We start from the raw sequence: 26,779 nt of genomic DNA on the forward strand, positions 1-26,779 counted from the left end.
AAGTAAAAGATGTACGCCGTCCAAGATTCTGCCAGCCAGTGCCCCACATAGCCTTCCCCTGCGCTCAGAACTTAGGGAGGGATAATATTTTTCCAACATACAGCGGACGCGTGGCAGTCCATCAGCATTCCCTTGCTAGGTCCCCGGTCTGTGTGCTTCATAAAATGACCCTTGCAGGTTTTACATGCTTGGTTCTTATTAATTTGAGGCTTTGCGACCCTCCAGCCAATGCTGTAAGCCCAGATGTGGAGCTTCTTCCAGGCCTACGGCACATTTGTTTGGGTTTGGCTGTTCACCCAGCCTTCTGAAGGTAATCTAGAGGCGAGTAGGAGCCTGCGTGGGTGTGAGCCCCAGTAGAATGATGGGACGCGGAAACACTAGAGGTTCAAGTAGGTGACTATGAAAACCAACATGACCCCGACGTGATTTGAACACGCAACCTTCTGATCTGGAGTCAGACGCGCTACCGTTGCGCCACGAGGTCTACTATGCTCGAGGGCTAAAGCTTTTGGCTACTCCTGCGTCAATTCTTCGGTGGTTGCCCACAGAATAACTCGGTTGCCCAGCTAGCCCTGTGCCAGCTTTGGCCGGCTTACCCTGTGCAAGTTTGGGCCGGTTAGCTCAGTTGGTTAGAGCGTGGTGCTAATAACGCCAAGGTCGCGGGTTCGATCCCCGTACGGGCCATTGCCCTTTTATTCCAACGGCGATGGATTTCTATGGCCGCGGGCGCCTGGCCTAGTTTTCTTTAACCTGTTCAACACGTAGCAAAAATGCCTATTTTGCAAGTGGCGCAGCCTAATTATGTCACAGCCACTAGCTAAACTCAGGTCACTTCTTGACTAACAGGGTGCCCCCTAATGGGATCCCCAAACATAAAGGCAGCACTTGTATCTTTTCTTAGTGTTCTTTCAGCACTCAGTCCTTTCACCCAGCAGCAGGCTCCCAAAGCACAGAGAGAGAGAGCAGGAGGGACAGCTCTGAGCATCAGTCAGCTTGCATGTACCAAGGCCTGTGGAGAGCTAAGATTCCGGCTGAGGTCTGGCTACAAGGTAAGGTGTGGACCTAGGAATGTACGCTTTATCCCACCCAAAGCGCTACAACACCTCAAGGCTCCAGAACAATATCTGCTTAAGATTGTGAGAAAACCAAAAGTTAGCTGACTCCACATCAGCCACAAGCCCTGGAGCCTCTCAGCACTCATATGTTAGAACCCGAAGTAAAAGATGTACGCCGTCCAAGATTCTGCCAGCCAGTGCCCCACATAGCCTTCCCCTGCGCTCAGAACTTAGGGAGGGATAATATTTTTCCAACATACAGCGGACGCGTGGCAGTCCATCAGCATTCCCTTGCTAGGTCCCCGGTCTGTGTGCTTCATAAAATGTGTAGCCTTGCAAAGCCAGCAACCACTTTGTGACCCTTGCAGGTTTTACATACTTGGTTCTTATTAATTTGAGGCTTTGCGACCCTCCAGCCAATGCTGTAAGCCCAGATGTGGAGCTTCTTCCAGGCCTACGGCACATTTGTTTGGGTTTGGCTGTTCACCCAGCCTTCTGAAGGTAATCTAGAGGCGAGTAGGAGCCTGCGTGGGTGTGAGCCCCAGTAGAATGATGGGACGCGGAAACACTAGAGGTTCAAGTAGGTGACTATGAAAACCAACATGACCCCGACGTGATTTGAACACGCAACCTTCTGATCTGGAGTCAGACGCGCTACCGTTGCGCCACGAGGTCTACTATGCTCGAGGGCTAAAGTTTTTGGCTACTCCTGCGTCAATTCTTCGGTGGTTGCCCACAGAATAACTCGGTTGCCCAGCTAGCCCTGTGCCAGCTTTGGCCGGCTTACCCTGTGCAAGTTTGGGCCGGTTAGCTCAGTTGGTTAGAGCGTGGTGCTAATAACGCCAAGGTCGCGGGTTCGATCCCTGTACGGGCCATTGCCCTTTTATTCCAACGGCGATGGATTTCTATGGCCGCGGGCGCCTGGCCTAGTTTTCTTTAACCTGTTCAACACGTAGCAAAAATGCCTATTTTGCAAGTGGCGCAGCCTAATTATGTCACAGCCACTAGCTAAACTCAGGTCACTTCTTGACTAACAGGGTGCCCCCTAATGGGATCCCCAAACATAAAGGCAGCACTTGTATCTTTTCTTAGTGTTCTTTCAGCACTCAGTCCTTTCACCCAGCAGCAGGCTCCCAAAGCACAGAGAGAGAGAGCAGGAGGGACAGCTCTGAGCATCAGTCAGCTTGCATGTACCAAGGCCTGTGGAGAGCTAAGATTCCGGCTGAGGTCTGGCTACAAGGTAAGGTGTGGACCTAGGAATGTACGCTTTATCCCACCCAAAGCGCTACAACACCTCAAGGCTCCAGAACAATATCTGCTTAAGATTGTGAGAAAACCAAAAGTTAGCTGACTCCACATCAGCCACAAGCCCTGGAGCCTCTCAGCACTCATATGTTAGAACCCGAAGTAAAAGATGTACGCCGTCCAAGATTCTGCCAGCCAGTGCCCCACATAGCCTTCCCCTGCGCTCAGAACTTAGGGAGGGATAATATTTTTCCAACATACAGCGGACGCGTGGCAGTCCATCAGCATTCCCTTGCTAGGTCCCCGGTCTGTGTGCTTCATAAAATGTGTAGCCTTGCAAAGCCAGCAACCACTTTGTGACCCTTGCAGGTTTTACATGCTTGGTTCTTATTAATTTGAGGCTTTGCGACCCTCCAGCCAATGCTGTAAGCCCAGATGTGGAGCTTCTTCCAGGCCTACGGCACATTTGTTTGGGTTTGGCTGTTCACCCAGCCTTCTGAAGGTAATCTAGAGGCGAGTAGGAGCCTGCGTGGGTGTGAGCCCCAGTAGAATGATGGGACGCGGAAACACTAGAGGTTCAAGTAGGTGACTATGAAAACCAACATGACCCCGACGTGATTTGAACACGCAACCTTCTGATCTGGAGTCAGACGCGCTACCGTTGCGCCACGAGGTCTACTATGCTCGAGGGCTAAAGTTTTTGGCTACTCCTGCGTCAATTCTTCGGTGGTTGCCCACAGAATAACTCGGTTGCCCAGCTAGCCCTGTGCCAGCTTTGGCCGGCTTACCCTGTGCAAGTTTGGGCCGGTTAGCTCAGTTGGTTAGAGCGTGGTGCTAATAACGCCAAGGTCGCGGGTTCGATCCCCGTACGGGCCATTGCCCTTTTATTCCAACGGCGATGGATTTCTATGGCCGCGGGCGCCTGGCCTAGTTTTCTTTAACCTGTTCAACACGTAGCAAAAATGCCTATTTTGCAAGTGGCGCAGCCTAATTATGTCACAGCCACTAGCTAAACTCAGGTCACTTCTTGACTAACAGGGTGCCCCCTAATGGGATCCCCAAACATAAAGGCAGCACTTGTATCTTTTCTTAGTGTTCTTTCAGCACTCAGTCCTTTCACCCAGCAGCAGGCTCCCAAAGCACAGAGAGAGAGAGCAGGAGGGACAGCTCTGAGCATCAGTCAGCTTGCATGTACCAAGGCCTGTGGAGAGCTAAGATTCCGGCTGAGGTCTGGCTACAAGGTAAGGTGTGGACCTAGGAATGTACGCTTTATCCCACCCAAAGCGCTACAACACCTCAAGGCTCCAGAACAATATCTGCTTAAGATTGTGAGAAAACCAAAAGTTAGCTGACTCCACATCAGCCACAAGCCCTGGAGCCTCTCAGCACTCATATGTTAGAACCCGAAGTAAAAGATGTACGCCGTCCAAGATTCTGCCAGCCAGTGCCCCACATAGCCTTCCCCTGCGCTCAGAACTTAGGGAGGGATAATATTTTTCCAACATACAGCGGACGCGTGGCAGTCCATCAGCATTCCCTTGCTAGGTCCCCGGTCTGTGTGCTTCATAAAATGACCCTTGCAGGTTTTACATGCTTGGTTCTTATTAATTTGAGGCTTTGCGACCCTCCAGCCAATGCTGTAAGCCCAGATGTGGAGCTTCTTCCAGGCCTACGGCACATTTGTTTGGGTTTGGCTGTTCACCCAGCCTTCTGAAGGTAATCTAGAGGCGAGTAGGAGCCTGCGTGGGTGTGAGCCCCAGTAGAATGATGGGACGCGGAAACACTAGAGGTTCAAGTAGGTGACTATGAAAACCAACATGACCCCGACGTGATTTGAACACGCAACCTTCTGATCTGGAGTCAGACGCGCTACCGTTGCGCCACGAGGTCTACTATGCTCGAGGGCTAAAGCTTTTGGCTACTCCTGCGTCAATTCTTCGGTGGTTGCCCACAGAATAACTCGGTTGCCCAGCTAGCCCTGTGCCAGCTTTGGCCGGCTTACCCTGTGCAAGTTTGGGCCGGTTAGCTCAGTTGGTTAGAGCGTGGTGCTAATAACGCCAAGGTCGCGGGTTCGATCCCCGTACGGGCCATTGCCCTTTTATTCCAACGGCGATGGATTTCTATGGCCGCGGGCGCCTGGCCTAGTTTTCTTTAACCTGTTCAACACGTAGCAAAAATGCCTATTTTGCAAGTGGCGCAGCCTAATTATGTCACAGCCACTAGCTAAACTCAGGTCACTTCTTGACTAACAGGGTGCCCCCTAATGGGATCCCCAAACATAAAGGCAGCACTTGTATCTTTTCTTAGTGTTCTTTCAGCACTCAGTCCTTTCACCCAGCAGCAGGCTCCCAAAGCACAGAGAGAGAGAGCAGGAGGGACAGCTCTGAGCATCAGTCAGCTTGCATGTACCAAGGCCTGTGGAGAGCTAAGATTCCGGCTGAGGTCTGGCTACAAGGTAAGGTGTGGACCTAGGAATGTACGCTTTATCCCACCCAAAGCGCTACAACACCTCAAGGCTCCAGAACAATATCTGCTTAAGATTGTGAGAAAACCAAAAGTTAGCTGACTCCACATCAGCCACAAGCCCTGGAGCCTCTCAGCACTCATATGTTAGAACCCGAAGTAAAAGATGTACGCCGTCCAAGATTCTGCCAGCCAGTGCCCCACATAGCCTTCCCCTGCGCTCAGAACTTAGGGAGGGATAATATTTTTCCAACATACAGCGGACGCGTGGCAGTCCATCAGCATTCCCTTGCTAGGTCCCCGGTCTGTGTGCTTCATAAAATGTGTAGCCTTGCAAAGCCAGCAACCACTTTGTGACCCTTGCAGGTTTTACATGCTTGGTTCTTATTAATTTGAGGCTTTGCGACCCTCCAGCCAATGCTGTAAGCCCAGATGTGGAGCTTCTTCCAGGCCTACGGCACATTTGTTTGGGTTTGGCTGTTCACCCAGCCTTCTGAAGGTAATCTAGAGGCGAGTAGGAGCCTGCGTGGGTGTGAGCCCCAGTAGAATGATGGGACGCGGAAACACTAGAGGTTCAAGTAGGTGACTATGAAAACCAACATGACCCCGACGTGATTTGAACACGCAACCTTCTGATCTGGAGTCAGACGCGCTACCGTTGCGCCACGAGGTCTACTATGCTCGAGGGCTAAAGTTTTTGGCTACTCCTGCGTCAATTCTTCGGTGGTTGCCCACAGAATAACTCGGTTGCCCAGCTAGCCCTGTGCCAGCTTTGGCCGGCTTACCCTGTGCAAGTTTGGGCCGGTTAGCTCAGTTGGTTAGAGCGTGGTGCTAATAACGCCAAGGTCGCGGGTTCGATCCCCGTACGGGCCATTGCCCTTTTATTCCAACGGCGATGGATTTCTATGGCCGCGGGCGCCTGGCCTAGTTTTCTTTAACCTGTTCAACACGTAGCAAAAATGCCTATTTTGCAAGTGGCGCAGCCTAATTATGTCACAGCCACTAGCTAAACTCAGGTCACTTCTTGACTAACAGGGTGCCCCCTAATGGGATCCCCAAACATAAAGGCAGCACTTGTATCTTTTCTTAGTGTTCTTTCAGCACTCAGTCCTTTCACCCAGCAGCAGGCTCCCAAAGCACAGAGAGAGAGAGCAGGAGGGACAGCTCTGAGCATCAGTCAGCTTGCATGTACCAAGGCCTGTGGAGAGCTAAGATTCCGGCTGAGGTCTGGCTACAAGGTAAGGTGTGGACCTAGGAATGTACGCTTTATCCCACCCAAAGCGCTACAACACCTCAAGGCTCCAGAACAATATCTGCTTAAGATTGTGAGAAAACCAAAAGTTAGCTGACTCCACATCAGCCACAAGCCCTGGAGCCTCTCAGCACTCATATGTTAGAACCCGAAGTAAAAGATGTACGCCGTCCAAGATTCTGCCAGCCAGTGCCCCACATAGCCTTCCCCTGCGCTCAGAACTTAGGGAGGGATAATATTTTTCCAACATACAGCGGACGCGTGGCAGTCCATCAGCATTCCCTTGCTAGGTCCCCGGTCTGTGTGCTTCATAAAATGACCCTTGCAGGTTTTACATGCTTGGTTCTTATTAATTTGAGGCTTTGCGACCCTCCAGCCAATGCTGTAAGCCCAGATGTGGAGCTTCTTCCAGGCCTACGGCACATTTGTTTGGGTTTGGCTGTTCACCCAGCCTTCTGAAGGTAATCTAGAGGCGAGTAGGAGCCTGCGTGGGTGTGAGCCCCAGTAGAATGATGGGACGCGGAAACACTAGAGGTTCAAGTAGGTGACTATGAAAACCAACATGACCCCGACGTGATTTGAACACGCAACCTTCTGATCTGGAGTCAGACGCGCTACCGTTGCGCCACGAGGTCTACTATGCTCGAGGGCTAAAGCTTTTGGCTACTCCTGCGTCAATTCTTCGGTGGTTGCCCACAGAATAACTCGGTTGCCCAGCTAGCCCTGTGCCAGCTTTGGCCGGCTTACCCTGTGCAAGTTTGGGCCGGTTAGCTCAGTTGGTTAGAGCGTGGTGCTAATAACGCCAAGGTCGCGGGTTCGATCCCCGTACGGGCCATTGCCCTTTTATTCCAACGGCGATGGATTTCTATGGCCGCGGGCGCCTGGCCTAGTTTTCTTTAACCTGTTCAACACGTAGCAAAAATGCCTATTTTGCAAGTGGCGCAGCCTAATTATGTCACAGCCACTAGCTAAACTCAGGTCACTTCTTGACTAACAGGGTGCCCCCTAATGGGATCCCCAAACATAAAGGCAGCACTTGTATCTTTTCTTAGTGTTCTTTCAGCACTCAGTCCTTTCACCCAGCAGCAGGCTCCCAAAGCACAGAGAGAGAGAGCAGGAGGGACAGCTCTGAGCATCAGTCAGCTTGCATGTACCAAGGCCTGTGGAGAGCTAAGATTCCGGCTGAGGTCTGGCTACAAGGTAAGGTGTGGACCTAGGAATGTACGCTTTATCCCACCCAAAGCGCTACAACACCTCAAGGCTCCAGAACAATATCTGCTTAAGATTGTGAGAAAACCAAAAGTTAGCTGACTCCACATCAGCCACAAGCCCTGGAGCCTCTCAGCACTCATATGTTAGAACCCGAAGTAAAAGATGTACGCCGTCCAAGATTCTGCCAGCCAGTGCCCCACATAGCCTTCCCCTGCGCTCAGAACTTAGGGAGGGATAATATTTTTCCAACATACAGCGGACGCGTGGCAGTCCATCAGCATTCCCTTGCTAGGTCCCCGGTCTGTGTGCTTCATAAAATGTGTAGCCTTGCAAAGCCAGCAACCACTTTGTGACCCTTGCAGGTTTTACATACTTGGTTCTTATTAATTTGAGGCTTTGCGACCCTCCAGCCAATGCTGTAAGCCCAGATGTGGAGCTTCTTCCAGGCCTACGGCACATTTGTTTGGGTTTGGCTGTTCACCCAGCCTTCTGAAGGTAATCTAGAGGCGAGTAGGAGCCTGCGTGGGTGTGAGCCCCAGTAGAATGATGGGACGCGGAAACACTAGAGGTTCAAGTAGGTGACTATGAAAACCAACATGACCCCGACGTGATTTGAACACGCAACCTTCTGATCTGGAGTCAGACGCGCTACCGTTGCGCCACGAGGTCTACTATGCTCGAGGGCTAAAGTTTTTGGCTACTCCTGCGTCAATTCTTCGGTGGTTGCCCACAGAATAACTCGGTTGCCCAGCTAGCCCTGTGCCAGCTTTGGCCGGCTTACCCTGTGCAAGTTTGGGCCGGTTAGCTCAGTTGGTTAGAGCGTGGTGCTAATAACGCCAAGGTCGCGGGTTCGATCCCTGTACGGGCCATTGCCCTTTTATTCCAACGGCGATGGATTTCTATGGCCGCGGGCGCCTGGCCTAGTTTTCTTTAACCTGTTCAACACGTAGCAAAAATGCCTATTTTGCAAGTGGCGCAGCCTAATTATGTCACAGCCACTAGCTAAACTCAGGTCACTTCTTGACTAACAGGGTGCCCCCTAATGGGATCCCCAAACATAAAGGCAGCACTTGTATCTTTTCTTAGTGTTCTTTCAGCACTCAGTCCTTTCACCCAGCAGCAGGCTCCCAAAGCACAGAGAGAGAGAGCAGGAGGGACAGCTCTGAGCATCAGTCAGCTTGCATGTACCAAGGCCTGTGGAGAGCTAAGATTCCGGCTGAGGTCTGGCTACAAGGTAAGGTGTGGACCTAGGAATGTACGCTTTATCCCACCCAAAGCGCTACAACACCTCAAGGCTCCAGAACAATATCTGCTTAAGATTGTGAGAAAACCAAAAGTTAGCTGACTCCACATCAGCCACAAGCCCTGGAGCCTCTCAGCACTCATATGTTAGAACCCGAAGTAAAAGATGTACGCCGTCCAAGATTCTGCCAGCCAGTGCCCCACATAGCCTTCCCCTGCGCTCAGAACTTAGGGAGGGATAATATTTTTCCAACATACAGCGGACGCGTGGCAGTCCATCAGCATTCCCTTGCTAGGTCCCCGGTCTGTGTGCTTCATAAAATGTGTAGCCTTGCAAAGCCAGCAACCACTTTGTGACCCTTGCAGGTTTTACATGCTTGGTTCTTATTAATTTGAGGCTTTGCGACCCTCCAGCCAATGCTGTAAGCCCAGATGTGGAGCTTCTTCCAGGCCTACGGCACATTTGTTTGGGTTTGGCTGTTCACCCAGCCTTCTGAAGGTAATCTAGAGGCGAGTAGGAGCCTGCGTGGGTGTGAGCCCCAGTAGAATGATGGGACGCGGAAACACTAGAGGTTCAAGTAGGTGACTATGAAAACCAACATGACCCCGACGTGATTTGAACACGCAACCTTCTGATCTGGAGTCAGACGCGCTACCGTTGCGCCACGAGGTCTACTATGCTCGAGGGCTAAAGTTTTTGGCTACTCCTGCGTCAATTCTTCGGTGGTTGCCCACAGAATAACTCGGTTGCCCAGCTAGCCCTGTGCCAGCTTTGGCCGGCTTACCCTGTGCAAGTTTGGGCCGGTTAGCTCAGTTGGTTAGAGCGTGGTGCTAATAACGCCAAGGTCGCGGGTTCGATCCCCGTACGGGCCATTGCCCTTTTATTCCAACGGCGATGGATTTCTATGGCCGCGGGCGCCTGGCCTAGTTTTCTTTAACCTGTTCAACACGTAGCAAAAATGCCTATTTTGCAAGTGGCGCAGCCTAATTATGTCACAGCCACTAGCTAAACTCAGGTCACTTCTTGACTAACAGGGTGCCCCCTAATGGGATCCCCAAACATAAAGGCAGCACTTGTATCTTTTCTTAGTGTTCTTTCAGCACTCAGTCCTTTCACCCAGCAGCAGGCTCCCAAAGCACAGAGAGAGAGAGCAGGAGGGACAGCTCTGAGCATCAGTCAGCTTGCATGTACCAAGGCCTGTGGAGAGCTAAGATTCCGGCTGAGGTCTGGCTACAAGGTAAGGTGTGGACCTAGGAATGTACGCTTTATCCCACCCAAAGCGCTACAACACCTCAAGGCTCCAGAACAATATCTGCTTAAGATTGTGAGAAAACCAAAAGTTAGCTGACTCCACATCAGCCACAAGCCCTGGAGCCTCTCAGCACTCATATGTTAGAACCCGAAGTAAAAGATGTACGCCGTCCAAGATTCTGCCAGCCAGTGCCCCACATAGCCTTCCCCTGCGCTCAGAACTTAGGGAGGGATAATATTTTTCCAACATACAGCGGACGCGTGGCAGTCCATCAGCATTCCCTTGCTAGGTCCCCGGTCTGTGTGCTTCATAAAATGACCCTTGCAGGTTTTACATGCTTGGTTCTTATTAATTTGAGGCTTTGCGACCCTCCAGCCAATGCTGTAAGCCCAGATGTGGAGCTTCTTCCAGGCCTACGGCACATTTGTTTGGGTTTGGCTGTTCACCCAGCCTTCTGAAGGTAATCTAGAGGCGAGTAGGAGCCTGCGTGGGTGTGAGCCCCAGTAGAATGATGGGACGCGGAAACACTAGAGGTTCAAGTAGGTGACTATGAAAACCAACATGACCCCGACGTGATTTGAACACGCAACCTTCTGATCTGGAGTCAGACGCGCTACCGTTGCGCCACGAGGTCTACTATGCTCGAGGGCTAAAGCTTTTGGCTACTCCTGCGTCAATTCTTCGGTGGTTGCCCACAGAATAACTCGGTTGCCCAGCTAGCCCTGTGCCAGCTTTGGCCGGCTTACCCTGTGCAAGTTTGGGCCGGTTAGCTCAGTTGGTTAGAGCGTGGTGCTAATAACGCCAAGGTCGCGGGTTCGATCCCCGTACGGGCCATTGCCCTTTTATTCCAACGGCGATGGATTTCTATGGCCGCGGGCGCCTGGCCTAGTTTTCTTTAACCTGTTCAACACGTAGCAAAAATGCCTATTTTGCAAGTGGCGCAGCCTAATTATGTCACAGCCACTAGCTAAACTCAGGTCACTTCTTGACTAACAGGGTGCCCCCTAATGGGATCCCCAAACATAAAGGCAGCACTTGTATCTTTTCTTAGTGTTCTTTCAGCACTCAGTCCTTTCACCCAGCAGCAGGCTCCCAAAGCACAGAGAGAGAGAGCAGGAGGGACAGCTCTGAGCATCAGTCAGCTTGCATGTACCAAGGCCTGTGGAGAGCTAAGATTCCGGCTGAGGTCTGGCTACAAGGTAAGGTGTGGACCTAGGAATGTACGCTTTATCCCACCCAAAGCGCTACAACACCTCAAGGCTCCAGAACAATATCTGCTTAAGATTGTGAGAAAACCAAAAGTTAGCTGACTCCACATCAGCCACAAGCCCTGGAGCCTCTCAGCACTCATATGTTAGAACCCGAAGTAAAAGATGTACGCCGTCCAAGATTCTGCCAGCCAGTGCCCCACATAGCCTTCCCCTGCGCTCAGAACTTAGGGAGGGATAATATTTTTCCAACATACAGCGGACGCGTGGCAGTCCATCAGCATTCCCTTGCTAGGTCCCCGGTCTGTGTGCTTCATAAAATGTGTAGCCTTGCAAAGCCAGCAACCACTTTGTGACCCTTGCAGGTTTTACATGCTTGGTTCTTATTAATTTGAGGCTTTGCGACCCTCCAGCCAATGCTGTAAGCCCAGATGTGGAGCTTCTTCCAGGCCTACGGCACATTTGTTTGGGTTTGGCTGTTCACCCAGCCTTCTGAAGGTAATCTAGAGGCGAGTAGGAGCCTGCGTGGGTGTGAGCCCCAGTAGAATGATGGGACGCGGAAACACTAGAGGTTCAAGTAGGTGACTATGAAAACCAACATGACCCCGACGTGATTTGAACACGCAACCTTCTGATCTGGAGTCAGACGCGCTACCGTTGCGCCACGAGGTCTACTATGCTCGAGGGCTAAAGTTTTTGGCTACTCCTGCGTCAATTCTTCGGTGGTTGCCCACAGAATAACTCGGTTGCCCAGCTAGCCCTGTGCCAGCTTTGGCCGGCTTACCCTGTGCAAGTTTGGGCCGGTTAGCTCAGTTGGTTAGAGCGTGGTGCTAATAACGCCAAGGTCGCGGGTTCGATCCCCGTACGGGCCATTGCCCTTTTATTCCAACGGCGATGGATTTCTATGGCCGCGGGCGCCTGGCCTAGTTTTCTTTAACCTGTTCAACACGTAGCAAAAATGCCTATTTTGCAAGTGGCGCAGCCTAATTATGTCACAGCCACTAGCTAAACTCAGGTCACTTCTTGACTAACAGGGTGCCCCCTAATGGGATCCCCAAACATAAAGGCAGCACTTGTATCTTTTCTTAGTGTTCTTTCAGCACTCAGTCCTTTCACCCAGCAGCAGGCTCCCAAAGCACAGAGAGAGAGAGCAGGAGGGACAGCTCTGAGCATCAGTCAGCTTGCATGTACCAAGGCCTGTGGAGAGCTAAGATTCCGGCTGAGGTCTGGCTACAAGGTAAGGTGTGGACCTAGGAATGTACGCTTTATCCCACCCAAAGCGCTACAACACCTCAAGGCTCCAGAACAATATCTGCTTAAGATTGTGAGAAAACCAAAAGTTAGCTGACTCCACATCAGCCACAAGCCCTGGAGCCTCTCAGCACTCATATGTTAGAACCCGAAGTAAAAGATGTACGCCGTCCAAGATTCTGCCAGCCAGTGCCCCACATAGCCTTCCCCTGCGCTCAGAACTTAGGGAGGGATAATATTTTTCCAACATACAGCGGACGCGTGGCAGTCCATCAGCATTCCCTTGCTAGGTCCCCGGTCTGTGTGCTTCATAAAATGACCCTTGCAGGTTTTACATGCTTGGTTCTTATTAATTTGAGGCTTTGCGACCCTCCAGCCAATGCTGTAAGCCCAGATGTGGAGCTTCTTCCAGGCCTACGGCACATTTGTTTGGGTTTGGCTGTTCACCCAGCCTTCTGAAGGTAATCTAGAGGCGAGTAGGAGCCTGCGTGGGTGTGAGCCCCAGTAGAATGATGGGACGCGGAAACACTAGAGGTTCAAGTAGGTGACTATGAAAACCAACATGACCCCGACGTGATTTGAATACGCAACCTTCTGATCTGGAGTCAGACGCGCTACCGTTGCGCCACGAGGTCTACTATGCTCGAGGGCTAAAGCTTTTGGCTACTCCTGCGTCAATTCTTCGGTGGTTGCCCACAGAATAACTCGGTTGCCCAGCTAGCCCTGTGCCAGCTTTGGCCGGCTTACCCTGTGCAAGTTTGGGCCGGTTAGCTCAGTTGGTTAGAGCGTGGTGCTAATAACGCCAAGGTCGCGGGTTCGATCCCCGTACGGGCCATTGCCCTTTTATTCCAACGGCGATGGATTTCTATGGCCGCGGGCGCCTGGCCTAGTTTTCTTTAACCTGTTCAACACGTAGCAAAAATGCCTATTTTGCAAGTGGCGCAGCCTAATTATGTCACAGCCACTAGCTAAACTCAGGTCACTTCTTGACTAACAGGGTGCCCCCTAATGGGATCCCCAAACATAAAGGCAGCACTTGTATCTTTTCTTAGTGTTCTTTCAGCACTCAGTCCTTTCACCCAGCAGCAGGCTCCCAAAGCACAGAGAGAGAGAGCAGGAGGGACAGCTCTGAGCATCAGTCAGCTTGCATGTACCAAGGCCTGTGGAGAGCTAAGATTCCGGCTGAGGTCTGGCTACAAGGTAAGGTGTGGACCTAGGAATGTACGCTTTATCCCACCCAAAGCGCTACAACACCTCAAGGCTCCAGAACAATATCTGCTTAAGATTGTGAGAAAACCAAAAGTTAGCTGACTCCACATCAGCCACAAGCCCTGGAGCCTCTCAGCACTCATATGTTAGAACCCGAAGTAAAAGATGTACGCCGTCCAAGATTCTGCCAGCCAGTGCCCCACATAGCCTTCCCCTGCGCTCAGAACTTAGGGAGGGATAATATTTTTCCAACATACAGCGGACGCGTGGCAGTCCATCAGCATTCCCTTGCTAGGTCCCCGGTCTGTGTGCTTCATAAAATGTGTAGCCTTGCAAAGCCAGCAACCACTTTGTGACCCTTGCAGGTTTTACATGCTTGGTTCTTATTAATTTGAGGCTTTGCGACCCTCCAGCCAATGCTGTAAGCCCAGATGTGGAGCTTCTTCCAGGCCTACGGCACATTTGTTTGGGTTTGGCTGTTCACCCAGCCTTCTGAAGGTAATCTAGAGGCGAGTAGGAGCCTGCGTGGGTGTGAGCCCCAGTAGAATGATGGGACGCGGAAACACTAGAGGTTCAAGTAGGTGACTATGAAAACCAACATGACCCCGACGTGATTTGAACACGCAACCTTCTGATCTGGAGTCAGACGCGCTACCGTTGCGCCACGAGGTCTACTATGCTCGAGGGCTAAAGCTTTTGGCTACTCCTGCGTCAATTCTTCGGTGGTTGCCCACAGAATAACTCGGTTGCCCAGCTAGCCCTGTGCCAGCTTTGGCCGGCTTACCCTGTGCAAGTTTGGGCCGGTTAGCTCAGTTGGTTAGAGCGTGGTGCTAATAACGCCAAGGTCGCGGGTTCGATCCCCGTACGGGCCATTGCCCTTTTATTCCAACGGCGATGGATTTCTATGGCCGCGGGCGCCTGGCCTAGTTTTCTTTAACCTGTTCAACACGTAGCAAAAATGCCTATTTTGCAAGTGGCGCAGCCTAATTATGTCACAGCCACTAGCTAAACTCAGGTCACTTCTTGACTAACAGGGTGCCCCCTAATGGGATCCCCAAACATAAAGGCAGCACTTGTATCTTTTCTTAGTGTTCTTTCAGCACTCAGTCCTTTCACCCAGCAGCAGGCTCCCAAAGCACAGAGAGAGAGAGCAGGAGGGACAGCTCTGAGCATCAGTCAGCTTGCATGTACCAAGGCCTGTGGAGAGCTAAGATTCCGGCTGAGGTCTGGCTACAAGGTAAGGTGTGGACCTAGGAATGTACGCTTTATCCCACCCAAAGCGCTACAACACCTCAAGGCTCCAGAACAATATCTGCTTAAGATTGTGAGAAAACCAAAAGTTAGCTGACTCCACATCAGCCACAAGCCCTGGAGCCTCTCAGCACTCATATGTTAGAACCCGAAGTAAAAGATGTACGCCGTCCAAGATTCTGCCAGCCAGTGCCCCACATAGCCTTCCCCTGCGCTCAGAACTTAGGGAGGGATAATATTTTTCCAACATACAGCGGACGCGTGGCAGTCCATCAGCATTCCCTTGCTAGGTCCCCGGTCTGTGTGCTTCATAAAATGTGTAGCCTTGCAAAGCCAGCAACCACTTTGTGACCCTTGCAGGTTTTACATGCTTGGTTCTTATTAATTTGAGGCTTTGCGACCCTCCAGCCAATGCTGTAAGCCCAGATGTGGAGCTTCTTCCAGGCCTACGGCACATTTGTTTGGGTTTGGCTGTTCACCCAGCCTTCTGAAGGTAATCTAGAGGCGAGTAGGAGCCTGCGTGGGTGTGAGCCCCAGTAGAATGATGGGACGCGGAAACACTAGAGGTTCAAGTAGGTGACTATGAAAACCAACATGACCCCGACGTGATTTGAACACGCAACCTTCTGATCTGGAGTCAGACGCGCTACCGTTGCGCCACGAGGTCTACTATGCTCGAGGGCTAAAGTTTTTGGCTACTCCTGCGTCAATTCTTCGGTGGTTGCCCACAGAATAACTCGGTTGCCCAGCTAGCCCTGTGCCAGCTTTGGCCGGCTTACCCTGTGCAAGTTTGGGCCGGTTAGCTCAGTTGGTTAGAGCGTGGTGCTAATAACGCCAAGGTCGCGGGTTCGATCCCCGTACGGGCCATTGCCCTTTTATTCCAACGGCGATGGATTTCTATGGCCGCGGGCGCCTGGCCTAGTTTTCTTTAACCTATTCAACACGTAGCAAAAATGCCTATTTTGCAAGTGGCGCAGCCTAATTATGTCACAGCCACTAGCTAAACTCAGGTCACTTCTTGACTAACAGGGTGCCCCCTAATGGGATCCCCAAACATAAAGGCAGCACTTGTATCTTTTCTTAGTGTTCTTTCAGCACTCAGTCCTTTCACCCAGCAGCAGGCTCCCAAAGCACAGAGAGAGAGAGCAGGAGGGACAGCTCTGAGCATCAGTCAGCTTGCATGTACCAAGGCCTGTGGAGAGCTAAGATTCCGGCTGAGGTCTGGCTACAAGGTAAGGTGTGGACCTAGGAATGTACGCTTTATCCCACCCAAAGCGCTACAACACCTCAAGGCTCCAGAACAATATCTGCTTAAGATTGTGAGAAAACCAAAAGTTAGCTGACTCCACATCAGCCACAAGCCCTGGAGCCTCTCAGCACTCATATGTTAGAACCCGAAGTAAAAGATGTACGCCGTCCAAGATTCTGCCAGCCAGTGCCCCACATAGCCTTCCCCTGCGCTCAGAACTTAGGGAGGGATAATATTTTTCCAACATACAGCGGACGCGTGGCAGTCCATCAGCATTCCCTTGCTAGGTCCCCGGTCTGTGTGCTTCATAAAATGACCCTTGCAGGTTTTACATGCTTGGTTCTTATTAATTTGAGGCTTTGCGACCCTCCAGCCAATGCTGTAAGCCCAGATGTGGAGCTTCTTCCAGGCCTACGGCACATTTGTTTGGGTTTGGCTGTTCACCCAGCCTTCTGAAGGTAATCTAGAGGCGAGTAGGAGCCTGCGTGGGTGTGAGCCCCAGTAGAATGATGGGACGCGGAAACACTAGAGGTTCAAGTAGGTGACTATGAAAACCAACATGACCCCGACGTGATTTGAACACGCAACCTTCTGATCTGGAGTCAGAAGCGCTACCGTTGCGCCACGAGGTCTACTATGCTCGAGGGCTAAAGCTTTTGGCTACTCCTGCGTCAATTCTTCGGTGGTTGCCCACAGAATAACTCGGTTGCCCAGCTAGCCCTGTGCCAGCTTTGGCCGGCTTACCCTGTGCAAGTTTGGGCCGGTTAGCTCAGTTGGTTAGAGCGTGGTGCTAATAATGCCAAGGTCGCGGGTTCGATCCCCGTACGGGCCATTGCCCTTTTATTCCAACGGCGATGGATTTCTATGGCCGCGGGCGCCTGGCCTAGTTTTCTTTAACCTGTTCAACACGTAGCAAAAATGCCTATTTTGCAAGTGGCGCAGCCTAATTATGTCACAGCCACTAGCTAAACTCAGGTCACTTCTTGACTAACAGGGTGCCCCCTAATGGGATCCCCAAACATAAAGGCAGCACTTGTATCTTTTCTTAGTGTTCTTTCAGCACTCAGTCCTTTCACCCAGCAGCAGGCTCCCAAAGCACAGAGAGAGAGAGCAGGAGGGACAGCTCTGAGCATCAGTCAGCTTGCATGTACCAAGGCCTGTGGAGAGCTAAGATTCCGGCTGAGGTCTGGCTACAAGGTAAGGTGTGGACCTAGGAATGTACGCTTTATCCCACCCAAAGCGCTACAACACCTCAAGGCTCCAGAACAATATCTGCTTAAGATTGTGAGAAAACCAAAAGTTAGCTGACTCCACATCAGCCACAAGCCCTGGAGCCTCTCAGCACTCATATGTTAGAACCCGAAGTAAAAGATGTACGCCGTCCAAGATTCTGCCAGCCAGTGCCCCACATAGCCTTCCCCTGCGCTCAGAACTTAGGGAGGGATAATATTTTTCCAACATACAGCGGACGCGTGGCAGTCCATCAGCATTCCCTTGCTAGGTCCCCGGTCTGTGTGCTTCATAAAATGACCCTTGCAGGTTTTACATGCTTGGTTCTTATTAATTTGAGGCTTTGCGACCCTCCAGCCAATGCTGTAAGCCCAGATGTGGAGCTTCTTCCAGGCCTACGGCACATTTGTTTGGGTTTGGCTGTTCACCCAGCCTTCTGAAGGTAATCTAGAGGCGAGTAGGAGCCTGCGTGGGTGTGAGCCCCAGTAGAATGATGGGACGCGGAAACACTAGAGGTTCAAGTAGGTGACTATGAAAACCAACATGACCCCGACGTGATTTGAACACGCAACCTTCTGATCTGGAGTCAGACGCGCTACCGTTGCGCCACGAGGTCTACTATGCTCGAGGGCTAAAGCTTTTGGCTACTCCTGCGTCAATTCTTCGGTGGTTGCCCACAGAATAACTCGGTTGCCCAGCTAGCCCTGTGCCAGCTTTGGCCGGCTTACCCTGTGCAAGTTTGGGCCGGTTAGCTCAGTTGGTTAGAGCGTGGTGCTAATAACGCCAAGGTCGCGGGTTCGATCCCCGTACGGGCCATTGCCCTTTTATTCCAACGGCGATGGATTTCTATGGCCGCGGGCGCCTGGCCTAGTTTTCTTTAACCTGTTCAACACGTAGCAAAAATGCCTATTTTGCAAGTGGCGCAGCCTAATTATGTCACAGCCACTAGCTAAACTCAGGTCACTTCTTGACTAACAGGGTGCCCCCTAATGGGATCCCCAAACATAAAGGCAGCACTTGTATCTTTTCTTAGTGTTCTTTCAGCACTCAGTCCTTTCACCCAGCAGCAGGCTCCCAAAGCACAGAGAGAGAGAGCAGGAGGGACAGCTCTGAGCATCAGTCAGCTTGCATGTACCAAGGCCTGTGGACAGCTAAGATTCCGGCTGAGGTCTGGCTACAAGGTAAGGTGTGGACCTAGGAATGTACGCTTTATCCCACCCAAAGCGCTACAACACCTCAAGGCTCCAGAACAATATCTGCTTAAGATTGTGAGAAAACCAAAAGTTAGCTGACTCCACATCAGCCACAAGCCCTGGAGCCTCTCAGCACTCATATGTTAGAACCCGAAGTAAAAGATGTACGCCGTCCAAGATTCTGCCAGCCAGTGCCCCACATAGCCTTCCCCTGCGCTCAGAACTTAGGGAGGGATAATATTTTTCCAACATACAGCGGACGCGTGGCAGTCCATCAGCATTCCCTTGCTAGGTCCCCGGTCTGTGTGCTTCATAAAATGTGTAGCCTTGCAAAGCCAGCAACCACTTTGTGACCCTTGCAGGTTTTACATGCTTGGTTCTTATTAATTTGAGGCTTTGCGACCCTCCAGCCAATGCTGTAAGCCCAGATGTGGAGCTTCTTCCAGGCCTACGGCACATTTGTTTGGGTTTGGCTGTTCACCCAGCCTTCTGAAGGTAATCTAGAGGCGAGTAGGAGCCTGCGTGGGTGTGAGCCCCAGTAGAATGATGGGACGCGGAAACACTAGAGGTTCAAGTAGGTGACTATGAAAACCAACATGACCCCGACGTGATTTGAACACGCAACCTTCTGATCTGGAGTCAGACGCGCTACCGTTGCGCCACGAGGTCTACTATGCTCGAGGGCTAAAGTTTTTGGCTACTCCTGCGTCAATTCTTCGGTGGTTGCCCACAGAATAACTCGGTTGCCCAGCTAGCCCTGTGCCAGCTTTGGCCGGCTTACCCTGTGCAAGTTTGGGCCGGTTAGCTCAGTTGGTTAGAGCGTGGTGCTAATAATGCCAAGGTCGCGGGTTCGATCCCCGTACGGGCCATTGCCCTTTTATTCCAACGGCGATGGATTTCTATGGCCGCGGGCGCCTGGCCTAGTTTTCTTTAACCTGTTCAACACGTAGCAAAAATGCCTATTTTGCAAGTGGCGCAGCCTAATTATGTCACAGCCACTAGCTAAACTCAGGTCACTTCTTGACTAACAGGGTGCCCCCTAATGGGATCCCCAAACATAAAGGCAGCACTTGTATCTTTTCTTAGTGTTCTTTCAGCACTCAGTCCTTTCACCCAGCAGCAGGCTCCCAAAACACAGAGAGAGAGAGCAGGAGGGACAGCTCTGAGCATCAGTCAGCTTGCATGTACCAAGGCCTGTGGAGAGCTAAGATTCCGGCTGAGGTCTGGCTACAAGGTAAGGTGTGGACCTAGGAATGTACGCTTTATCCCACCCAAAGCGCTACAACACCTCAAGGCTCCAGAACAATATCTGCTTAAGATTGTGAGAAAACCAAAAGTTAGCTGACTCCACATCAGCCACAAGCCCTGGAGCCTCTCAGCACTCATATGTTAGAACCCGAAGTAAAAGATGTACGCCGTCCAAGATTCTGCCAGCCAGTGCCCCACATAGCCTTCCCCTGCGCTCAGAACTTAGGGAGGGATAATATTTTTCCAACATACAGCGGACGCGTGGCAGTCCATCAGCATTCCCTTGCTAGGTCCCCGGTCTGTGTGCTTCATAAAATGACCCTTGCAGGTTTTACATGCTTGGTTCTTATTAATTTGAGGCTTTGCGACCCTCCAGCCAATGCTGTAAGCCCAGATGTGGAGCTTCTTCCAGGCCTACGGCACATTTGTTTGGGTTTGGCTGTTCACCCAGCCTTCTGAAGGTAATCTAGAGGCGAGTAGGAGCCTGCGTGGGTGTGAGCCCCAGTAGAATGATGGGACGCGGAAACACTAGAGGTTCAAGTAGGTGACTATGAAAACCAACATGACCCCGACGTGATTTGAACACGCAACCTTCTGATCTGGAGTCAGACGCGCTACCGTTGCGCCACAAGGTCTACTATGCTTGAGGGCTAAAGTTTTTGGCTACTCCTGCGTCAATTCTTCGGTGGTTGCCCACAGAATAACTCGGTTGCCCAGCTAGCCCTGTGCCAGCTTTGGCCGGCTTACCCTGTGCAAGTTTGGGCCGGTTAGCTCAGTTGGTTAGAGCGTGGTGCTAATAACGCCAAGGTCGCGGGTTCGATCCCCGTACGGGCCATTGCCCTTTTATTCCAACGGCGATGGATTTCTATGGCCGCGGGCGCCTGGCCTAGTTTTCTTTAACCTGTTCAACACGTAGCAAAAATGCCTATTTTGCAAGTGGCGCAGCCTAATTATGTCACAGCCACTAGCTAAACTCAGGTCACTTCTTGACTAACAGGGTGCCCCCTAATGGGATCCCCAAACATAAAGGCAGCACTTGTATCTTTTCTTAGTGTTCTTTCAGCACTCAGTCCTTTCACCCAGCAGCAGGCTCCCAAAGCACAGAGAGAGAGAGCAGGAGGGACAGCTCTGAGCATCAGTCAGCTTGCATGTACCAAGGCCTGTGGAGAGCTAAGATTCCGGCTGAGGTCTGGCTACAAGGTAAGGTGTGGACCTAGGAATGTACGCTTTATCCCACCCAAAGCGCTACAACACCTCAAGGCTCCAGAACAATATCTGCTTAAGATTGTGAGAAAACCAAAAGTTAGCTGACTCCACATCAGCCACAAGCCCTGGAGCCTCTCAGCACTCATATGTTAGAACCCGAAGTAAAAGATGTACGCCGTCCAAGATTCTGCCAGCCAGTGCCCCACATAGCCTTCCCCTGCGCTCAGAACTTAGGGAGGGATAATATTTTTCCAACATACAGCGGACGCGTGGCAGTCCATCAGCATTCCCTTGCTAGGTCCCCGGTCTGTGTGCTTCATAAAATGACCCTTGCAGGTTTTACATGCTTGGTTCTTATTAATTTGAGGCTTTGCGACCCTCCAGCCAATGCTGTAAGCCCAGATGTGGAGCTTCTTCCAGGCCTACGGCACATTTGTTTGGGTTTGGCTGTTCACCCAGCCTTCTGAAGGTAATCTAGAGGCGAGTAGGAGCCTGCGTGGGTGTGAGCCCCAGTAGAATGATGGGACGCGGAAACACTAGAGATTCAAGTAGGTGACTATGAAAACCAACATGACCCCGACGTGATTTGAACACGCAACCTTCTGATCTGGAGTCAGACGCGCTACCGTTGCGCCACGAGGTCTACTATGCTCGAGGGCTAAAGTTTTTGGCTACTCCTGCGTCAATTCTTCGGTGGTTGCCCACAGAATAACTCGGTTGCCCAGCTAGCCCTGTGCCAGCTTTGGCCGGCTTACCCTGTGCAAGTTTGGGCCGGTTAGCTCAGTTGGTTAGAGCGTGGTGCTAATAACGCCAAGGTCGCGGGTTCGATCCCCGTACGGGCCATTGCCCTTTTATTCCAACGGCGATGGATTTCTATGGCCGCGGGCGCCTGGCCTAGTTTTCTTTAACCTGTTCAACACGTAGCAAAAATGCCTATTTTGCAAGTGGCGCAGCCTAATTATGTCACAGCCACTAGCTAAACTCAGGTCACTTCTTGACTAACAGGGTGCCCCCTAATGGGATCCCCAAACATAAAGGCAGCACTTGTATCTTTTCTTAGTGTTCTTTCAGCACTCAGTCCTTTCACCCAGCAGCAGGCTCCCAAAGCACAGAGAGAGAGAGCAGGAGGGACAGCTCTGAGCATCAGTCAGCTTGCATGTACCAAGGCCTGTGGAGAGCTAAGATTCCGGCTGAGGTCTGGCTACAAGGTAAGGTGTGGACCTAGGAATGTACGCTTTATCCCACCCAAAGCGCTACAACACCTCAAGGCTCCAGAACAATATCTGCTTAAGATTGTGAGAAAACCAAAAGTTAGCTGACTCCACATCAGCCACAAGCCCTGGAGCCTCTCAGCACTCATATGTTAGAACCCGAAGTAAAAGATGTACGCCGTCCAAGATTCTGCCAGCCAGTGCCCCACATAGCCTTCCCCTGCGCTCAGAACTTAGGGAGGGATAATATTTTTCCAACATACAGCGGACGCGTGGCAGTCCATCAGCATTCCCTTGCTAGGTCCCCGGTCTGTGTGCTTCATAAAATGACCCTTGCAGGTTTTACATGCTTGGTTCTTATTAATTTGAGGCTTTGCGACCCTCCAGCCAATGCTGTAAGCCCAGATGTGGAGCTTCTTCCAGGCCTACGGCACATTTGTTTGGGTTTGGCTGTTCACCCAGCCTTCTGAAGGTAATCTAGAGGCGAGTAGGAGCCTGCGTGGGTGTGAGCCCCAGTAGAATGATGGGACGCGGAAACACTAGAGGTTCAAGTAGGTGACTATGAAAACCAACATGACCCCGACGTGATTTGAACACGCAACCTTCTGATCTGGAGTCAGACGCGCTACCGTTGCGCCACGAGGTCTACTATGCTCGAGGGCTAAAGCTTTTGGCTACTCCTGCGTCAATTCTTCGGTGGTTGCCCACAGAATAACTCGGTTGCCCAGCTAGCCCTGTGCCAGCTTTGGCCGGCTTACCCTGTGCAAGTTTGGGCCGGTTAGCTCAGTTGGTTAGAGCGTGGTGCTAATAACGCCAAGGTCGCGGGTTCGATCCCCGTACGGGCCATTGCCCTTTTATTCCAACGGCGATGGATTTCTATGGCCGCGGGCGCCTGGCCTAGTTTTCTTTAACCTGTTCAACACGTAGCAAAAATGCCTATTTTGCAAGTGGCGCAGCCTAATTATGTCACAGCCACTAGCTAAACTCAGGTCACTTCTTGACTAACAGGGTGCCCCCTAATGGGATCCCCAAACATAAAGGCAGCACTTGTATCTTTTCTTAGTGTTCTTTCAGCACTCAGTCCTTTCACCCAGCAGCAGGCTCCCAAAGCACAGAGAGAGAGAGCAGGAGGGACAGCTCTGAGCATCAGTCAGCTTGCATGTACCAAGGCCTGTGGACAGCTAAGATTCCGGCTGAGGTCTGGCTACAAGGTAAGGTGTGGACCTAGGAATGTACGCTTTATCCCACCCAAAGCGCTACAACACCTCAAGGCTCCAGAACAATATCTGCTTAAGATTGTGAGAAAACCAAAAGTTAGCTGACTCCACATCAGCCACAAGCCCTGGAGCCTCTCAGCACTCATATGTTAGAACCCGAAGTAAAAGATGTACGCCGTCCAAGATTCTGCCAGCCAGTGCCCCACATAGCCTTCCCCTGCGCTCAGAACTTAGGGAGGGATAATATTTTTCCAACATACAGCGGACGCGTGGCAGTCCATCAGCATTCCCTTGCTAGGTCCCCGGTCTGTGTGCTTCATAAAATGTGTAGCCTTGCAAAGCCAGCAACCACTTTGTGACCCTTGCAGGTTTTACATGCTTGGTTCTTATTAATTTGAGGCTTTGCGACCCTCCAGCCAATGCTGTAAGCCCAGATGTGGAGCTTCTTCCAGGCCTACGGCACATTTGTTTGGGTTTGGCTGTTCACCCAGCCTTCTGAAGGTAATCTAGAGGCGAGTAGGAGCCTGCGTGGGTGTGAGCCCCAGTAGAATGATGGGACGCGGAAACACTAGAGGTTCAAGTAGGTGACTATGAAAACCAACATGACCCCGACGTGATTTGAACACGCAACCTTCTGATCTGGAGTCAGACGCGCTACCGTTGCGCCACGAGGTCTACTATGCTCGAGGGCTAAAGTTTTTGGCTACTCCTGCGTCAATTCTTCGGTGGTTGCCCACAGAATAACTCGGTTGCCCAGCTAGCCCTGTGCCAGCTTTGGCCGGCTTACCCTGTGCAAGTTTGGGCCGGTTAGCTCAGTTGGTTAGAGCGTGGTGCTAATAATGCCAAGGTCGCGGGTTCGATCCCCGTACGGGCCATTGCCCTTTTATTCCAACGGCGATGGATTTCTATGGCCGCGGGCGCCTGGCCTAGTTTTCTTTAACCTGTTCAACACGTAGCAAAAATGCCTATTTTGCAAGTGGCGCAGCCTAATTATGTCACAGCCACTAGCTAAACTCAGGTCACTTCTTGACTAACAGGGTGCCCCCTAATGGGATCCCCAAACATAAAGGCAGCACTTGTATCTTTTCTTAGTGTTCTTTCAGCACTCAGTCCTTTCACCCAGCAGCAGGCTCCCAAAACACAGAGAGAGAGAGCAGGAGGGACAGCTCTGAGCATCAGTCAGCTTGCATGTACCAAGGCCTGTGGAGAGCTAAGATTCCGGCTGAGGTCTGGCTACAAGGTAAGGTGTGGACCTAGGAATGTACGCTTTATCCCACCCAAAGCGCTACAACACCTCAAGGCTCCAGAACAATATCTGCTTAAGATTGTGAGAAAACCAAAAGTTAGCTGACTCCACATCAGCCACAAGCCCTGGAGCCTCTCAGCACTCATATGTTAGAACCCGAAGTAAAAGATGTACGCCGTCCAAGATTCTGCCAGCCAGTGCCCCACATAGCCTTCCCCTGCGCTCAGAACTTAGGGAGGGATAATATTTTTCCAACATACAGCGGACGCGTGGCAGTCCATCAGCATTCCCTTGCTAGGTCCCCGGTCTGTGTGCTTCATAAAATGACCCTTGCAGGTTTTACATGCTTGGTTCTTATTAATTTGAGGCTTTGCGACCCTCCAGCCAATGCTGTAAGCCCAGATGTGGAGCTTCTTCCAGGCCTACGGCACATTTGTTTGGGTTTGGCTGTTCACCCAGCCTTCTGAAGGTAATCTAGAGGCGAGTAGGAGCCTGCGTGGGTGTGAGCCCCAGTAGAATGATGGGACGCGGAAACACTAGAGGTTCAAGTAGGTGACTATGAAAACCAACATGACCCCGACGTGATTTGAACACGCAACCTTCTGATCTGGAGTCAGACGCGCTACCGTTGCGCCACGAGGTCTACTATGCTCGAGGGCTAAAGTTTTTGGCTACTCCTGCGTCAATTCTTCGGTGGTTGCCCACAGAATAACTCGGTTGCCCAGCTAGCCCTGTGCCAGCTTTGGCCGGCTTACCCTGTGCAAGTTTGGGCCGGTTAGCTCAGTTGGTTAGAGCGTGGTGCTAATAACGCCAAGGTCGCGGGTTCGATCCCCGTACGGGCCATTGCCCTTTTATTCCAACGGCGATGGATTTCTATGGCCGCGGGCGCCTGGCCTAGTTTTCTTTAACCTGTTCAACACGTAGCAAAAATGCCTATTTTGCAAGTGGCGCAGCCTAATTATGTCACAGCCACTAGCTAAACTCAGGTCACTTCTTGACTAACAGGGTGCCCCCTAATGGGATCCCCAAACATAAAGGCAGCACTTGTATCTTTTCTTAGTGTTCTTTCAGCACTCAGTCCTTTCACCCAGCAGCAGGCTCCCAAAGCACAGAGAGAGAGAGCAGGAGGGACAGCTCTGAGCATCAGTCAGCTTGCATGTACCAAGGCCTGTGGAGAGCTAAGATTCCGGCTGAGGTCTGGCTACAAGGTAAGGTGTGGACCTAGGAATGTACGCTTTATCCCACCCAAAGCGCTACAACACCTCAAGGCTCCAGAACAATATCTGCTTAAGATTGTGAGAAAACCAAAAGTTAGCTGACTCCACATCAGCCACAAGCCCTGGAGCCTCTCAGCACTCATATGTTAGAACCCGAAGTAAAAGATGTACGCCGTCCAAGATTCTGCCAGCCAGTGCCCCACATAGCCTTCCCCTGCGCTCAGAACTTAGGGAGGGATAATATTTTTCCAACATACAGCGGACGCGTGGCAGTCCATCAGCATTCCCTTGCTAGGTCCCCGGTCTGTGTGCTTCATAAAATGACCCTTGCAGGTTTTACATGCTTGGTTCTTATTAATTTGAGGCTTTGCGACCCTCCAGCCAATGCTGTAAGCCCAGATGTGGAGCTTCTTCCAGGCCTACGGCACATTTGTTTGGGTTTGGCTGTTCACCCAGCCTTCTGAAGGTAATCTAGAGGCGAGTAGGAGCCTGCGTGGGTGTGAGCCCCAGTAGAATGATGGGACGCGGAAACACTAGAGGTTCAAGTAGGTGACTATGAAAACCAACATGACCCCGACGTGATTTGAACACGCAACCTTCTGATCTGGAGTCAGACGCGCTACCGTTGCGCCACGAGGTCTACTATGCTCGAGGGCTAAAGCTTTTGGCTACTCCTGCGTCAATTCTTCGGTGGTTGCCCACAGAATAACTCGGTTGCCCAGCTAGCCCTGTGCCAGCTTTGGCCGGCTTACCCTGTGCAAGTTTGGGCCGGTTAGCTCAGTTGGTTAGAGCGTGGTGCTAATAACGCCAAGGTCGCGGGTTCGATCCCCGTACGGGCCATTGCCCTTTTATTCCAACGGCGATGGATTTCTATGGCCGCGGGCGCCTGGCCTAGTTTTCTTTAACCTGTTCAACACGTAGCAAAAATGCCTATTTTGCAAGTGGCGCAGCCTAATTATGTCACAGCCACTAGCTAAACTCAGGTCACTTCTTGACTAACAGGGTGCCCCCTAATGGGATCCCCAAACATAAAGGCAGCACTTGTATCTTTTCTTAGTGTTCTTTCAGCACTCAGTCCTTTCACCCAGCAGCAGGCTCCCAAAGCACAGAGAGAGAGAGCA

At 51.5% G+C, this 26,779-nt stretch overlaps 42 non-coding genes across 42 annotated transcripts; 20 read left to right on the top strand and 22 right to left on the bottom strand.

Moving 5' to 3' along the window:
- Positions 1-412: 412 nt before the first annotated feature.
- TRNAW-CCA (transfer RNA tryptophan (anticodon CCA)) lies at positions 413-484 on the bottom strand. Its single transcript has one exon. It is a non-coding gene; the product is annotated as a tRNA-Trp (tRNA).
- Positions 485-610: 126 nt separating this feature from the next.
- On the top strand, positions 611-684 carry TRNAI-AAU (transfer RNA isoleucine (anticodon AAU)). The gene has a single exon. It is a non-coding gene; the product is annotated as a tRNA-Ile (tRNA).
- Positions 685-1,658: 974 nt separating this feature from the next.
- TRNAW-CCA (transfer RNA tryptophan (anticodon CCA)) lies at positions 1,659-1,730 on the bottom strand. The gene has a single exon. It is a non-coding gene; the product is annotated as a tRNA-Trp (tRNA).
- A 1,174-nt stretch (positions 1,731-2,904) lies between these two features.
- Positions 2,905-2,976, bottom strand: TRNAW-CCA (transfer RNA tryptophan (anticodon CCA)). Its single transcript has one exon. It is a non-coding gene; the product is annotated as a tRNA-Trp (tRNA).
- A 126-nt stretch (positions 2,977-3,102) lies between these two features.
- Positions 3,103-3,176, top strand: TRNAI-AAU (transfer RNA isoleucine (anticodon AAU)). The gene has a single exon. It is a non-coding gene; the product is annotated as a tRNA-Ile (tRNA).
- A 942-nt stretch (positions 3,177-4,118) lies between these two features.
- Positions 4,119-4,190, bottom strand: TRNAW-CCA (transfer RNA tryptophan (anticodon CCA)). Its single transcript has one exon. It is a non-coding gene; the product is annotated as a tRNA-Trp (tRNA).
- Positions 4,191-4,316: 126 nt separating this feature from the next.
- Positions 4,317-4,390, top strand: TRNAI-AAU (transfer RNA isoleucine (anticodon AAU)). Its single transcript has one exon. It is a non-coding gene; the product is annotated as a tRNA-Ile (tRNA).
- Positions 4,391-5,364: 974 nt separating this feature from the next.
- TRNAW-CCA (transfer RNA tryptophan (anticodon CCA)) lies at positions 5,365-5,436 on the bottom strand. Its single transcript has one exon. It is a non-coding gene; the product is annotated as a tRNA-Trp (tRNA).
- A 126-nt stretch (positions 5,437-5,562) lies between these two features.
- Positions 5,563-5,636, top strand: TRNAI-AAU (transfer RNA isoleucine (anticodon AAU)). Its single transcript has one exon. It is a non-coding gene; the product is annotated as a tRNA-Ile (tRNA).
- Positions 5,637-6,578: 942 nt separating this feature from the next.
- On the bottom strand, positions 6,579-6,650 carry TRNAW-CCA (transfer RNA tryptophan (anticodon CCA)). The gene has a single exon. It is a non-coding gene; the product is annotated as a tRNA-Trp (tRNA).
- Positions 6,651-6,776: 126 nt separating this feature from the next.
- Positions 6,777-6,850, top strand: TRNAI-AAU (transfer RNA isoleucine (anticodon AAU)). Its single transcript has one exon. It is a non-coding gene; the product is annotated as a tRNA-Ile (tRNA).
- A 974-nt stretch (positions 6,851-7,824) lies between these two features.
- On the bottom strand, positions 7,825-7,896 carry TRNAW-CCA (transfer RNA tryptophan (anticodon CCA)). Its single transcript has one exon. It is a non-coding gene; the product is annotated as a tRNA-Trp (tRNA).
- Positions 7,897-9,070: 1,174 nt separating this feature from the next.
- Positions 9,071-9,142, bottom strand: TRNAW-CCA (transfer RNA tryptophan (anticodon CCA)). Its single transcript has one exon. It is a non-coding gene; the product is annotated as a tRNA-Trp (tRNA).
- Positions 9,143-9,268: 126 nt separating this feature from the next.
- Positions 9,269-9,342, top strand: TRNAI-AAU (transfer RNA isoleucine (anticodon AAU)). Its single transcript has one exon. It is a non-coding gene; the product is annotated as a tRNA-Ile (tRNA).
- Positions 9,343-10,284: 942 nt separating this feature from the next.
- On the bottom strand, positions 10,285-10,356 carry TRNAW-CCA (transfer RNA tryptophan (anticodon CCA)). The gene has a single exon. It is a non-coding gene; the product is annotated as a tRNA-Trp (tRNA).
- Positions 10,357-10,482: 126 nt separating this feature from the next.
- Positions 10,483-10,556, top strand: TRNAI-AAU (transfer RNA isoleucine (anticodon AAU)). The gene has a single exon. It is a non-coding gene; the product is annotated as a tRNA-Ile (tRNA).
- A 974-nt stretch (positions 10,557-11,530) lies between these two features.
- On the bottom strand, positions 11,531-11,602 carry TRNAW-CCA (transfer RNA tryptophan (anticodon CCA)). The gene has a single exon. It is a non-coding gene; the product is annotated as a tRNA-Trp (tRNA).
- Positions 11,603-11,728: 126 nt separating this feature from the next.
- TRNAI-AAU (transfer RNA isoleucine (anticodon AAU)) lies at positions 11,729-11,802 on the top strand. Its single transcript has one exon. It is a non-coding gene; the product is annotated as a tRNA-Ile (tRNA).
- A 942-nt stretch (positions 11,803-12,744) lies between these two features.
- On the bottom strand, positions 12,745-12,816 carry TRNAW-CCA (transfer RNA tryptophan (anticodon CCA)). Its single transcript has one exon. It is a non-coding gene; the product is annotated as a tRNA-Trp (tRNA).
- A 126-nt stretch (positions 12,817-12,942) lies between these two features.
- On the top strand, positions 12,943-13,016 carry TRNAI-AAU (transfer RNA isoleucine (anticodon AAU)). The gene has a single exon. It is a non-coding gene; the product is annotated as a tRNA-Ile (tRNA).
- A 974-nt stretch (positions 13,017-13,990) lies between these two features.
- On the bottom strand, positions 13,991-14,062 carry TRNAW-CCA (transfer RNA tryptophan (anticodon CCA)). Its single transcript has one exon. It is a non-coding gene; the product is annotated as a tRNA-Trp (tRNA).
- Positions 14,063-14,188: 126 nt separating this feature from the next.
- TRNAI-AAU (transfer RNA isoleucine (anticodon AAU)) lies at positions 14,189-14,262 on the top strand. Its single transcript has one exon. It is a non-coding gene; the product is annotated as a tRNA-Ile (tRNA).
- A 974-nt stretch (positions 14,263-15,236) lies between these two features.
- TRNAW-CCA (transfer RNA tryptophan (anticodon CCA)) lies at positions 15,237-15,308 on the bottom strand. The gene has a single exon. It is a non-coding gene; the product is annotated as a tRNA-Trp (tRNA).
- Positions 15,309-15,434: 126 nt separating this feature from the next.
- TRNAI-AAU (transfer RNA isoleucine (anticodon AAU)) lies at positions 15,435-15,508 on the top strand. The gene has a single exon. It is a non-coding gene; the product is annotated as a tRNA-Ile (tRNA).
- Positions 15,509-16,450: 942 nt separating this feature from the next.
- TRNAW-CCA (transfer RNA tryptophan (anticodon CCA)) lies at positions 16,451-16,522 on the bottom strand. The gene has a single exon. It is a non-coding gene; the product is annotated as a tRNA-Trp (tRNA).
- A 126-nt stretch (positions 16,523-16,648) lies between these two features.
- TRNAI-AAU (transfer RNA isoleucine (anticodon AAU)) lies at positions 16,649-16,722 on the top strand. Its single transcript has one exon. It is a non-coding gene; the product is annotated as a tRNA-Ile (tRNA).
- Positions 16,723-17,664: 942 nt separating this feature from the next.
- On the bottom strand, positions 17,665-17,736 carry TRNAW-CCA (transfer RNA tryptophan (anticodon CCA)). The gene has a single exon. It is a non-coding gene; the product is annotated as a tRNA-Trp (tRNA).
- A 126-nt stretch (positions 17,737-17,862) lies between these two features.
- TRNAI-AAU (transfer RNA isoleucine (anticodon AAU)) lies at positions 17,863-17,936 on the top strand. The gene has a single exon. It is a non-coding gene; the product is annotated as a tRNA-Ile (tRNA).
- Positions 17,937-18,910: 974 nt separating this feature from the next.
- Positions 18,911-18,982, bottom strand: TRNAW-CCA (transfer RNA tryptophan (anticodon CCA)). The gene has a single exon. It is a non-coding gene; the product is annotated as a tRNA-Trp (tRNA).
- A 126-nt stretch (positions 18,983-19,108) lies between these two features.
- Positions 19,109-19,182, top strand: TRNAI-AAU (transfer RNA isoleucine (anticodon AAU)). Its single transcript has one exon. It is a non-coding gene; the product is annotated as a tRNA-Ile (tRNA).
- Positions 19,183-20,124: 942 nt separating this feature from the next.
- TRNAW-CCA (transfer RNA tryptophan (anticodon CCA)) lies at positions 20,125-20,196 on the bottom strand. The gene has a single exon. It is a non-coding gene; the product is annotated as a tRNA-Trp (tRNA).
- Positions 20,197-20,322: 126 nt separating this feature from the next.
- On the top strand, positions 20,323-20,396 carry TRNAI-AAU (transfer RNA isoleucine (anticodon AAU)). Its single transcript has one exon. It is a non-coding gene; the product is annotated as a tRNA-Ile (tRNA).
- A 942-nt stretch (positions 20,397-21,338) lies between these two features.
- TRNAW-CCA (transfer RNA tryptophan (anticodon CCA)) lies at positions 21,339-21,410 on the bottom strand. The gene has a single exon. It is a non-coding gene; the product is annotated as a tRNA-Trp (tRNA).
- Positions 21,411-21,536: 126 nt separating this feature from the next.
- On the top strand, positions 21,537-21,610 carry TRNAI-AAU (transfer RNA isoleucine (anticodon AAU)). Its single transcript has one exon. It is a non-coding gene; the product is annotated as a tRNA-Ile (tRNA).
- A 942-nt stretch (positions 21,611-22,552) lies between these two features.
- On the bottom strand, positions 22,553-22,624 carry TRNAW-CCA (transfer RNA tryptophan (anticodon CCA)). Its single transcript has one exon. It is a non-coding gene; the product is annotated as a tRNA-Trp (tRNA).
- A 126-nt stretch (positions 22,625-22,750) lies between these two features.
- TRNAI-AAU (transfer RNA isoleucine (anticodon AAU)) lies at positions 22,751-22,824 on the top strand. The gene has a single exon. It is a non-coding gene; the product is annotated as a tRNA-Ile (tRNA).
- Positions 22,825-23,798: 974 nt separating this feature from the next.
- TRNAW-CCA (transfer RNA tryptophan (anticodon CCA)) lies at positions 23,799-23,870 on the bottom strand. The gene has a single exon. It is a non-coding gene; the product is annotated as a tRNA-Trp (tRNA).
- A 126-nt stretch (positions 23,871-23,996) lies between these two features.
- Positions 23,997-24,070, top strand: TRNAI-AAU (transfer RNA isoleucine (anticodon AAU)). The gene has a single exon. It is a non-coding gene; the product is annotated as a tRNA-Ile (tRNA).
- Positions 24,071-25,012: 942 nt separating this feature from the next.
- On the bottom strand, positions 25,013-25,084 carry TRNAW-CCA (transfer RNA tryptophan (anticodon CCA)). The gene has a single exon. It is a non-coding gene; the product is annotated as a tRNA-Trp (tRNA).
- Positions 25,085-25,210: 126 nt separating this feature from the next.
- Positions 25,211-25,284, top strand: TRNAI-AAU (transfer RNA isoleucine (anticodon AAU)). Its single transcript has one exon. It is a non-coding gene; the product is annotated as a tRNA-Ile (tRNA).
- Positions 25,285-26,226: 942 nt separating this feature from the next.
- On the bottom strand, positions 26,227-26,298 carry TRNAW-CCA (transfer RNA tryptophan (anticodon CCA)). The gene has a single exon. It is a non-coding gene; the product is annotated as a tRNA-Trp (tRNA).
- Positions 26,299-26,424: 126 nt separating this feature from the next.
- Positions 26,425-26,498, top strand: TRNAI-AAU (transfer RNA isoleucine (anticodon AAU)). The gene has a single exon. It is a non-coding gene; the product is annotated as a tRNA-Ile (tRNA).
- The last annotated feature ends 281 nt before the right edge of the window (positions 26,499-26,779 follow it).

Source organism: Aquarana catesbeiana, linkage group LG03 (assembly GCF_042186555.1).
Source record: "Aquarana catesbeiana isolate 2022-GZ linkage group LG03, ASM4218655v1, whole genome shotgun sequence".
In the NCBI taxonomy this organism is placed as follows: Eukaryota; Metazoa; Chordata; class Amphibia; order Anura; family Ranidae; genus Aquarana; species Aquarana catesbeiana.